Here is a 13028-nt window from a genome sequence, read left to right as displayed (position 1 = left end):
CTCTACTTCTTGCCACATGCAAGATCAAAATCAGATAAGTATATTATGGGTAGAGACATCCTTTGCTTGAGATAAGCCTCCTTTTGCTATGTCTTATGTTCAAAATACAACATGATTTTGGGGATCGGTGCCTTTGAGAAATTTCAAAGAGGAGCTCACCAGCATTCCACAGAGCTCTCAGATTAAGCTGTTATGACTTGGGGAAATCTGATAGTGAATTAGAGCCCTTGATGTCTATGTTGAGAGTCTATCTAACCCTCTATGGTAACTAAGACACTGGGGATTTCTCTTTTCCTCAGCAGATGTCCTGCACATGGGCCAACTCTAAGTACTCTATCAGTCAGAATTCAATCACAATAAGCAAAGCCCTCCATGAGAAGCCATGCTTTCCTAACAGGAAGTGCACCCATTGCCCTGAAGCCTGGAGATCAAACGGAGGAGGTGTGCTTATTGGAACCACACCTTTGAAGTAGGTCCCATGGATCTAGGACTCTGACCTCTGGGGAAAGGGTTATCCAAAGTGGTGCTGAGCTTCAGGGATTTGGAGGAGGACTCAGAGGCTTAGAGTCTAGAACTGCAAGGAAGGACACTTGATAGCAATGCTAGTATCTCTACTTCTGATAATTATCAGTTGGTTCTGAAAATTGCTTTTGTATATATACACTCACAGAGACACACACATTCTATCTAACTATCATCTATCTACCATCTATGTATCATCTACATATCTATATAAATATTGTACAGAAAGAAAATTACTGTTGATGCCAAGGTGAAAGCTGTTAATGAAGCAACACTGTTGTGTAGACCAATCCAAAAATTTCTTAGGTTTCCAAAGTCACTCCAGTCCCCCCAGTTTGCACACAAGGAGAAGTCCATCAGAGCAGAAGTACAATTTATAGGTCCCCATTCCCTTTGAGACAAAGTAGAATTCAAAAAGGAAGGATGTGTGAAAATGAGAGACAAGTTGCACACACACACACACACACACAGCATCCATGAGGGGTGCCTTTGCTTAAGAACATAAAGAGATTAATTCCGTGAAAAACTAACCACTAAAATTGCTTAAAATAAGTAGAAATATGGTAGGAACTATGTAGTTCACTAATTTTTAATGGTTAACATTTAAGATTCCTAATGATAAAACTCACTAGGATTTTCTGTCATTAACCTGTGACACATGCTGTAACTTTTCTGTTGCCAGGAGACTAAAACTTAATCCATGGGAAAGTTCATTTGGAATTGAGTTTCTTTTTTAAAATAACTTCTTGCCCTTCCTTCTTAGGTTAAGTTGAAACTCCTTGATCTACTTTCTTAGGTGAACTATGAACCCTATTGATTCTATACTAAAGATTGTGCAGGTGGAGCGTTCTGGTTTTGTTTCTCTAGTGAAGTTAAAGCAACTGGAACATTCTGCTCTTTGTTCTCATCCTTTTCTTCATTTCTTAGAAAAAGCAAGGGTAATAAACCACATAAGAAGCAAAATGGAATTATCCCAAGCAGTATCATGTAAAACTTCCTTTATATCTTGTTCTTCTTTCTGTGAGGGACTGCCACTATCTTTACTACTTCCAAAGCCTTCCTACCACACAGTCAGTAGGGTTCCACTCATGCTTGCAATGGCAGTGATGTCTGTTGTTACAAACCCTGATCATATTGCAGGTTTCAGGTGAATAAGCTCTTGCCAGATGTGACATAGGGATACACTTCCATTGTGGTGCTCTGCACCACACACTCTACCATCTATCACTACACCACTATCAAGTATTAATATCCCAGCGTGTAGTCCATACCCCAGCAGGTGAAGGGCCACCTGGGTAGCTCAGTTGGTGAAGTCTCTGACTCCATTTCAGCTCAGGTCATGATCTCAGCATTCTGGGATTGAGCCCATCTTCAGGCTCTCTGCTTAGCAGGGAGTCTGCCTACCTCCCTCCCCTTTTGCCCCTCCACCCACTTGCACTCTCTCTCTCTCTCTCTCTCTCTGAAATAAATAAATAAATAAATAAATAAATAAATAAATAAATCTTTAAAAAAGAAAGAATGATCACTCAGAAGAGTAATTTTTGTCACCTTCTGACACTGAACCTTCCCACACAGGATATCTGATATGTTACATTGTACAGATATAGAACCATTTATACCACAGTTAGCCCGATGGTCACCTTGGATGCTCATTAGTTATGGCATGTCATGGCCGGCACGACAAATTGACCACGAAACGTGAGGTTAAGAGGATGATGAAAAGAAGTTAAAGAGACAAAGAGAGGGATGGGGGCAGGAGGAGCACTGAGGAGGATGTTCAACAGTGCCTAATTTATTCAGGGCAGCGAGGCATTATATAGCTAACAGAAATAATTACAAAGAAGTATCCATCATTAGCTAATTATGAAAGAATTTGTTACATATGCATGAAACCCTCCAGACTTCCCCATTAACTACTTCTCAAGGTCTAAATGCAGATCTTCCAAGGCCAGTGGTCTTTGTCTTCAGATAATAATTACAAAGAAGTAACAACAAACCTGAGAGTGTTCTTTGAGCTGTGCTGGAACAGCAAGGACCAATTAAGAATTTATGACCCCACCCAAATTGCTCTCATCTAACTAGGAAACGTGTGGGAAGTCACATAGGCAAGCACACAACACATAGCACAGACCCTTTCTCAGTGCAACTCAACTTTTCCATCCTAAGCCTTTTGTTAGGCTATTCGGACTTTAAAGGAGACACAAGTCAGAGCCGGGTTTGGTCCTTGTCTTGAGCCTTATTGTGGCCTCCCACATGGTAACTCTGATTTCTATGCTTGGCCTCTTTGCCAAACATTCTCCTCACTGTTCATCATGAATATTACATCTATTTTCATAGCAGTAGCTATTTCCTGTGCATTTCCTGTGCATTCCACCTTGTACAGACACATCTTCCGGACACTGATAGATTTCCCATCGCAACACTCAGGAAGGTCACATTCATTTGCCTGCTCTCTACACAGGTCGCCTGAAGGCATAATCTTGAGGTCTTTGCAACAAAGCCTCAAAGCACCAGCTCCAGGACTCCAGGACTCAGAGTGGCGTTTGACTGACAGCATGGAACTTTTGTACACATGTTTAAGGAGCCATGGTCACACTCTTCTCCCTCTTCATCCACATGGTTCCCATAGCATGTATACTTGGAGATTCTGTCTGGAGTTATTGAAGTATACAAAGACTTTTTTTTTCTGCCAGTGTTCAATACTTAGCATATTGTGGTTGCTGACGTTAGTTGTTGTTACTCTCTATGGGAACATTATGCACCTTTCATTCCCATATTTATAAGTGTTATCACCATCTAGCATACCCAGAGAATGACCCACTTCATGCAACACTGTAAATGCAAAACCATGCAAGTTTTCTTCTGTGAAACTAATGACTCCACAGTGAGAGTATATCAGACACAATTCCAATATAGTTCATGCTAATGTCAATAGCATAGGTTTTCTTTACAAAAATAAATGCAAGATCCTGAGGCAAATGGGTGCCAAAGGCACCATTCTTCCATTTGCAAAATGTTACTTAAGAGGTTCGTTATTAGTTGAAAGGAGGTTTTATGCAGTCCATATCTCAATTCCTATTAAAATCATAGCAAGATCCAGTGATTTAAAAAACTGATTTACATAATTGATAACAAGGCATACTGTGTTCTGCACATTTGAGATATTACCTTAAACATACCAATTGTGGTCTATCACTACTGCCAATTCAAGAAACCACTTGTGGTTCACTAATCTTTATGCCCACTGTGGATCAAAATGGAGCTATCACTCTCTAGAAACGTCAACTGTTGTGCTATTTCTTCATCTGTTAATGTACACCTCATAAGTTGGAATTGTGTTTTCTCACTGTTGATATTATATATCAGCTGTTCAAATGTGGTGGAAGGTCTTTTGGGCTCAATTTCGTAAGCAATGTCATTTGTCTATCATATTGCTCAAAAGCCCCTGGAACAGGTACTGAGAGCAATGAAGATTCTGTGCCCCTTCCACATAACTGTGATAGCAGGAGTCCTTCAGGACTAAAAGCTGATCCTCAAGGAGAACACCCTGGTCTATGTAGGTAAATACTGGGAGGTTTCTGGACAGAAAAAAAAGTTTATTGATCTTCATGTGGAGTATGTGCCTCTGGCCTCCAAAATGCAGGCTTTAAGATAACAAGCCTGGAGGCTTCATGCCAGTGTCATGTCTCAAGGGAATCAACACTTCTGGGTGTCACAGTAATAGGGGGGCCCAACCTGGAACCATCCAGAAAGGAACTGACACATCCCAGCCAGAACATAGGAAGAGGGCCTTACATGCACCAGGACCTCTCCCACAACCACTGTGGAGCCACCATATTCAGCCACTGATGAGAGCAAAAGAGGGGAGGTCAGGAAGCATCACTGTTCTGTTTCTTCCCTCTAAGCTGGATGTGCTGCTGACATTTAATCTGTTCTCTTGCGAAGTTACATTATTAGAGTAGCAGCACTAAAAGAAAAAAAAATAAGATGAAGGACAGAGACAAGACAAGGTTGGGGGAGGTCTGAGCTGGAGGAAGAAGAGAAATGTATGTGAATGGGTTAAAATGGGGACATGTTGGGCTCATTGACTCACTATACTGCATTGCATTTTGTCTTAAATAGTAGTAAGGCAAGGTGAGACTGGGTGTACAAAACTATGGTGATTGATCATAGGCTGATAGTTACAGAACTTAGATGAAGGACACATGTGGATCCATTATACTGTTTTCTAAATATATGAATACATATGAACATTTCCACAATAAATATATAAAACAAAGTGTTCTTAATGGAAAGGTGAATACCTATCATGTTTTGATGAAGAATTACTGATATACACCTATGGGTGAAGTATAATTACCAAAATATATGTCTTCCTTTCATTTTACGAGGAAATATTTAGTGGCATTACTCAGGAGAGATATAAAAATTACTCACATTTTCTCAATGTCTGTGATATATGATTCCATGTAACATTCCTGAGATCCTCTTTTCATCTAGAACTATGAAACTGCAAGGATCAGGCATCGGCTGTTTTCACAGATATTGATAGCTACTATAATGGTACCTTTATTCCATAATCAACACATAACAGCAGTATTTGAAGAGGGAGTATATTGGGTTGGTGATGGATGTTATTCAAATATGTTTATCTTTGATTCTTCTCTTAAGAACAACAGAATTTTAAAAACCTCTAGCCATGTAAAATGGAAGGAAATCAAACAGCTGGAGATCTGCATACACTGAAGGTAAAATAAAGTTCCTTCAGAAATGCAAAGGAAATCAATAATCTTAGAAGGAAGGAGGAAGGCTTTGGGTAAGGTAATATTGTCTTACAGTGGCAAGACATCAAAGCCTGCATTTGTAAGACTGCAAGATTACCACTGTCCTAGGTTTGACAATAAACCACGTTTATTTCATAAATAAAAATACATATACATATTTTGTGTGAAATATAGAAACAAAAAATCATCTCAGTAACAAAAATGTATTACCACATATTTGTGAAAATGAAATATGTTTTTAGCACAATGTCTGGCTAGTGATAGTGATTTGTTGCTTTCTTCTTCTTCTTTTTTATTATTATTTATTCATTTATTTATATTCAGCGTAACAGTATTCATTGTTTTTGCACCACACCCAGTGCTCCATGCAATACGTGCCCTCCCTATTATCCACCACCTGGTTCCCCAACCTCTCACCTCCGCCCCCTCAAAACCCTCAGGTTGTTTTTCAGAGTCCATAGTCTCTCATGGTTCATCTCCCCTTCCAATTTCCCTCAACTCCCTTCTGCTCTCCATCTCCCCATGTCCTCCATGTTCTTTGTTATGCTCCACAAATAAGTGAGACCATATGATACTTGGCTCTCTCTGCTTGACTTATTTTGCTGAGCATAATCTCTTCCAGTCCCGTCCATGTTGCTATAAAAGTTGGGTATTCATCCTTTCTGATGGAGGCATAATACTCCATCGTGTATATGTACCACATCTTCCTTATTCATTCGTCCATTGAAGGGCATCTTGGTTCTTTCCACAGTTTGGTGATCGTGGCCATTGCTGCTATAAACATTGGGATACAGATGGCTCTTCTTTTAACTTTATCTGTATCTTTGGGGTAAATACACAGCAGTGCAATTGCAGGGTCATAAGGAAGCTCTATTTTTAATTTCTTGAGGAATCTCCACGCTGTTCTCCAAAGTGGCTGCACCAACTTGCATTCCCACCAACAGTGTAAGAGGGTTCTCCTTTCTCCACATCCTCTCTAACACACGTTGTTTCCTGTCTTGTTAAGTTTGGCCATTCTAAATGGTGTAAGGTGATATCACAATGTGGTTTTAATTTGAATCTCCCTGATAGCTAGTGATGATGAACATTTTTTCATGTGTCTGATAGCCATTTGTATGTCTTCACTGGAGAAGTGTCTGTTCATATCTTCTGCCCATTTGTTGATATGATTATCTGTTTTGTGTGTGTTGAGTTTGAGGAGTTCTTTATAGATCCTGGATATCAACATTTTGTCTGTACTGTCATTTGCAAATATCTTCTCCAATTCTGTGGGTTGCCTTTTTGTTTTGTTGACTGTTTCCTTTCCTGTGCAGAAGCTTTTGATCTTGATGAAGTCCCAAAACTTCATTTTCACTTTTGTTTCCTTTGATTTGGAGACATATCTTCAAAGAAGTTGCTGTGGCTGATGTTGAAGAGGTTACTACCTATCTTCTCCTCTAGGATTCTGATAGATTCCTGTCTCACATTGAGGTCTTTTATCCATTTTGAGTTTATCTTTGTGTACAGTGTAAGAGAATGGTCGAGTTTCATTCTTCTACATATAGCTGTCTAGTTTTCCCAGCACCATTTATTGAAGAGACTGTCTTTTGTTCATTGTATATTTTTTCCTGCTTTGTCGAAGATTATTTGACCATAGAGATGAAGGTCCATATCTGGACTCTCTACTCTGTTCCTCTGGTCTATGTGTCTGTTTTTATGCCAGTATCACTCTGTCTTGGTGATCACAGCTGTGTAGTAAAGCTTGAACTCAGGTAACGTGATGCCGCCAGTTTTGTTTTTGTTTTTCAACACTTCGTTAGCAATTCGGGGTCTCTTCTGATTCCATTCAATTTTTAGGATTATTTGCTCCAGCTCTTTGAAAAATACCAGTGGAGTTTTGATCGGAATGGCATTAAAAGTATAGATTGTTCTAGGCAGTATAGACATTTTAACAATGTTTATTCTTCCGATCCAAGAGCATGGAATGGTCTTCCATCTTTTTGTGTCTTTTTCAATTTCTTTCATGAGTGTTCTGTAGTTCCTCGAGTACAGATCCTTTACCTCTTTGGTTAGGTTTATTCCCAGGTATCTTATGATTCTTGGTGCTATAGTAAATGGAATTGATTCTCTAATTTCCCTTTCTGTATTTTCATTGTTAGTGTATAAGAAAGCCACTGATTTCTGTACATTGACTTTGTATCCTGCCATGTTACTGAATTGCTGTATAAGTTCTAGTAGATTGGGGGCAGAGTCTTTTGGGTTTTCCATATAAAGAATAATGTCATCTGCGAAGAGAGAGAGTTTGACTTCTTCATTGCCAATTTGGATACCTTTTATTTCTCTTTGTTGTCTGATTGCCATTGCTAGGATTTCTAATACTATGTTGAACAAGAGTGGTGAGAGTGGGCATCTCTGTCGTGTCCCTGATCTCAAAGGGAAGGCTGCAAGCTTTTTCCCATTGAGAATGATATTTGCTGTGGGTCTTTCATAGATAGATTTTATGAAGTTCAGGAATGTTCCCTCTATCCCTATACTTTGAAGCATTTTAATCAGGAACGGATGCTAGATTTTGTCAAATGCTTTTTCTGCATCAATTGAGAAGACCATGTGGTTCTTCTCTCTTCTCTTATTGATTTGTTCTATCACATTGATTGATTTGAGACTGTTGAACCATCCTTGTAACCCAGGGATGAATCCCACCTGGTCATGGTGGATAATCTTTTTAATGTGCTTCTGGATCCTGTTTGCTAGGATCTTGTTGAGAATCTTAGCATCCATATTCATCAGTGATATTGGCCTGAAATTCTCCCTTTTGGTAGGGTCATTGCCTGGTTTGGGGATCAGGGTAATGCTGGCTTCATAAAAAGAGTCTAGAAATTTTCCTTCTGCTTCAATTTTTTGAAACAGCTTCAGGAGAATTGGTGTTATTTCTTCTTTGAAAGTTTGGTAGAATTCTCCAGGGAATCCGTCAGGTCCTGGGCTCTTGGTTTGGGGGAGGTTTTTGATCACTGCTTCAATTTCGTTACTAGATATTGATCTATTCAGGTTGTCAATTTCTTCCAGACCCAATTTTGGGAGTTTATGGTTTTCCATGAATGCATCCATTTCATCTAGGTTGCTTAGCTTATTGGCATATAACTGTTGGTAATAATTTCTGATGATTGTTTCTATTTCCATGGTGTTAGTTGTGATCTCTCCCTTTTCATTCATAATTTCATTACTTTGGGCTTTCTCTCTTTTCTTTCGGATTAGTGTTGCCAATGGTTTATCAATCTTATTGATTCTTTCAAAAAACCAGCTTCTAGTTTCATTGATAGGTTCTACTGTATCTCTGGTGTCTACCTCATTGATCTCTGCTCTAATCTTGATTATTTCCCTTCTTGTGTGTGGTGTTGGTTTGATTTGTTGTTGATTCTCCAGTTCCTTAAGGTGTAGAGACAGCTGGTGTATTCTGGATTTTTCAATTTTTTTGAGGGAGGCTTGGATGGCTATGTATTTCTCCCTTAGAACCGCCCTTGCTGTATCTCATAGGTTTTGGATCAAAGTGTCTTCATTCTCATTGGTTTCCATGAATTGTTTAAGTTCTTCTTTGATCTCCTGGTTGGTCCAAGCATTCTTAAACAAGGTGGTCATTAGCTTCCAGGTGTTTGAGTTCCTTCCGAAATTTTCCTTGTGATTGAGCTCCAGTTTCAAAGCATTGTGTTCTGAGACTATGCAGGGAATAATGTCAGTCTTTTGGTATCGGTTGAGTCCTGCTTTGTGACCGAGTATGTGGTCTATTCTGGAGAAGGTTCCATGTGCACTTGAGAAGAATGACTATTCTGTTGTTTTAGGGTGGAATGTTCTGTATATGTCTATGAGGTCCATCTGGTCCAATGTTTCATTCAAAGCTCTTATTTCTTTATTGATTTTCTGCTTTGATGATCTGTCTATTACTGAGAGGCATATTAAGATCTCCTACTATTAATGTATTCATATCAATATGACTCTTTATCTTGATTAATAGTTTTCTTATGTAATTGGCTGCTTCCATATTGGGGGCGTAGATATTTACAATTGTTAGATCATCTTGGTGGATAGGCCCTCTAAGAATTATGTAGTGTCCTTCTGTATCTCTGACTACAGTCTTTAGTTTAAAATCTAATTTATCTGATATGATAATTGCTACACTGGCCTTCTTCTGAGGCCCATTGGCATGAAAGATGCTTCTCCATCTCTTCACTTTCAGTCTGGGTGTATCCTTAGGTTCAAAATGGGTCTCTTGTAGACAACATATGGATGGGTCCTATCATTTTATCCAATCTGCAAACCTGTGTCATTTTATGGGCGCATTTAGGTCATTCACATTGAGAGTGATTATTGATAGATACGTTTTTATTGACATCGTGTTACCTTTGAAGTCTTTCTGTCTGTAGATTGTCTCTATATTTCTGTTCAATGATATTCTTAGGATTTTTTTCTCTTTTATAGGACCCCCCTTAATATTTCCTGCAGTGTCGGATTGATGGTTGCATAGTTTTTAAGACTTTCTGGTCTTGGAAACTCTTTATCTCTCCATCCATTTTGAATGTTAGTCTTGCTGGATAAAGTATTCTTGGTTGCATGTTCTTCTCATTTAGTACTCTGAATATATTTTGCCAGCCCTTCCTGGCTTGCCAGGTCTCTGTGGACAGGTCTAATGTTATTCTAATGGGCTTTTCTCTGTATGTAAGGAGCCTCTTTGTCCTAGCTCCTTTTAAGAGGGTCTGTCTAGAATTGTAATTCTTCATTCTAACTATCGGGTGTCACAAGGATGTTCAAGAATCTAAAATCTTGGGGGGAAACCGCTCTGCCTCTAGTACATGAAAATTGTTTCCATTCGTGAGACTGGGAAAATTTTCATAGACAGCTTGTTCCACTATATCTTCTAGACTTCTTTCTGTCTCCTCCCCTTCAGGGATTCCAATAATTCTGATGTTGGAACGTTTCATGGCATCATTTATTTCCCTGATTCTGTTTTCATGGCTTCTGAGCTGTTTGTTCCAGGCTTCCTCCTGATCCTTTCTCTCTATCTGTTTGTCCTCCAGATCACTAATTCTATCTTCTGTCTCAGTTACCCTAGCTTTTAGAGAATTTGGATTAGACTGGAATTCATTGAGAGCATTTCAAACATCATCCTTGGTGGCTTTCAGTTCTGCCCTAACATTATGAACATCATCCCTGGTAGTTTTCAGTTCTTTCCTAATCAATTCCATTTGGTCATCCATGGCTTTCTCCAACCTAGCTATTGCCTGGATAATTGTTAGCCTGAATTCCTTTTCTGACATATTGTCTATGTTGATAGCCATTAGCTCTGTTGCAGAAGGTCCATCCTCTGTATTTTTCTTCTTTTGGGCATTCCTCCTCCTAGTTATTTTGTTAAGAGATGACTGAATGGATGCAGCTGGATGTATCAACTGTGGTGCAGTCAAGGTTCTCCCTGGAATGCTTCTGTGCCATCAGGATTCCCCACCCAAATGAGAGAAAAAAGAAAATAAAAAGAAATAGAGAAAAAGAAAAAAGAAAAAAGAGAGAGAGAGAGGAAAAAAAGGGAAGATAAAAGAGAAGGCTCAGCCCAAATGGGCCCCAAGGTAAGATTTATGAAGTATACAAACAAAAACTGACAAACAAAGAGACTGATAAAAGTATATGACAAGATAAATACATATATATATATATATATATATATATATATATATATATATGCAAAAAAAGGAAGAACCTTGTCAGAAAGAACCCCAAGTATAAGATTTATATACTATCAGGACAAACACAAATACACAGAAACACTGTCGGAAGGAAAAGATGAGAAGTGGTTACAAATTCTCAATGTGGGCGAGGAAGGTATTTTGATTCTTCCTGGATGTATATTGATGTCTTTGTTAAGGGACACAACTTTCCTAAGATAAAGGGGGATTAAAAATTGGTTTGCCTATAGGGGTAGCATTGATTGGGGAAAGGGGATTACCTTGAAGTTTAACTCTATATGTATATTAGAAAATAGAAATTAAAAAAGAATAAACTAGACTAAATTAAATTTTTTTAAAAAATTTAAAAAATAGAAAAGCAAAAGAAAAACACGGTTGTATGTCTCAATATGTTCAGGTTAAAACATTATTAAGGAATTTGGTGTACTGGACATCTCACTGTGATGGTAAATAGGTTAAAAAAATTATCTATATGTATATAAAAAAAAAGAACCAGAATAGTGGTAAAGAGTTAAAAATAAAACTTGTATTTATGATGTAGTGGTGGTTGTTCTCTTGTCACCTTCTTTTTTTTTTTTTTCTTCCTTTCTGGTTGGTTTTCTGGCTGAGGGGCCTGCCACGTGGGTTTTCAGTCAATGATGTTCTCTGAGTTAGGTCCTCCCGCCCCCCCCCAAGGGGCTGGGCTCTGAGGAAACCGTTTTTTTCAGGCTTTTGTTCTCTGGATGTTTTTATGTTTGTTCATCTGTTTTCTCTCACCTTGACAGCTTTTGATGGTTTTTGGAGGTTTAGAGGAGTGCAAACTGCACCCAGACCTCCCTCTCAGAGAGAAGTCTCAGAATGCTCTGCAGAGCTGCTGGCAGAGTAGGTTCTGAGTCACGGTCCCTGGGGATGCAGGGTCTCCTCCTTTTACCCAAAACCACAGCAGTGGAGGATGTTCTGGGCAGTTCCAGACCGCCAGAGAGGTTCCAAGCAGCAGTCGCACACTGAGATTTTGCTATTGGCCTGGGCTGGGAATGCCTGGATTTTCCGGGTGCCAGAGCTCCAGGCTAGCACCTGTGAGCACCTCTCCCAGGGGAGGGTGTGGGATGTGCGCATTTCAGGAATGCTGCCTGGCGAGGCTCCCAGCCCCTCACGGGAGCCGGACCCCACTCATTCTCCAGCGGGCTGGTGGCTCAGGTGCGCAGGTGACTCAGGGACCAAGACCTGGTTTCTCTGCCCCACTATCTCTGGCTCAGGGCCAGGGGAGGCTGTCCTGGGTCCAGGGACTCAAGCCCCTGTCCCTAACTGCCCCGATTTCCACAATTTCCCCCCGTGACCCTTTGCTCTTTTTCTTTGAGTGCTTTCAACCAGACTCCAAGCTAATGCTGGTCCCCAGTTTCAGGGCACTCTCATATTGGGGTATTACTTTCCGATCAGTCACCCCTGGTGGCTCCCTCCCCCTTTTGTTTATCTTCCGATATCAGTCCAACATTCCCACTCCGCTTTACCTGCCCACTGGCATCTTCTGCTCCTGTAGAGATCCAGACATGTGTAATTCTGATCTCAGGCTGATTTCATGGGTAATCAGAGTTCTTTGGTAGATAATCAGCTCACTTTAGGGTACAGGTTGAAACGGCACCTCCTCCTACTTCCCCGCCATCTTGACTCTGATTTCTGCTTTCTTCTTTCAATAAAGTGTTTATAAAAACACATAATGTGGGGTGCCTGGGTGGCTCAGTGGGTTAAAGCCTCTGCCTTTGGCTCATGTCATGATCCCAGGGTCCTGGGATTGAGCCCCACATTGGGCTCTCTGCTCAGTGGAGAGCCTGTTTCCTCCTCTCTCTCCCTCTGCTTACTTGTGATCTCTCTCTCCATGTCAAATAAATAAATACAATCTTTAAAAAAAACACACACATAATGTGCACACATGGTGCTACAAACTTGGGAAACCTAAATGACTGTACATCTCAAGAAAATTTAATAATATAGAGCTCAAATTTAGACAGAGGGGATGGGGCAAAGATACACATTAGAAATT

This window comes from Meles meles, chromosome 2, assembly GCF_922984935.1.
Source record: "Meles meles chromosome 2, mMelMel3.1 paternal haplotype, whole genome shotgun sequence".
NCBI classification, from domain to species: domain Eukaryota; kingdom Metazoa; phylum Chordata; class Mammalia; order Carnivora; family Mustelidae; genus Meles; species Meles meles.
The sequence above is the reverse complement of the archived record's forward strand: the minus strand, read 5'-3'. Positions refer to the sequence as shown.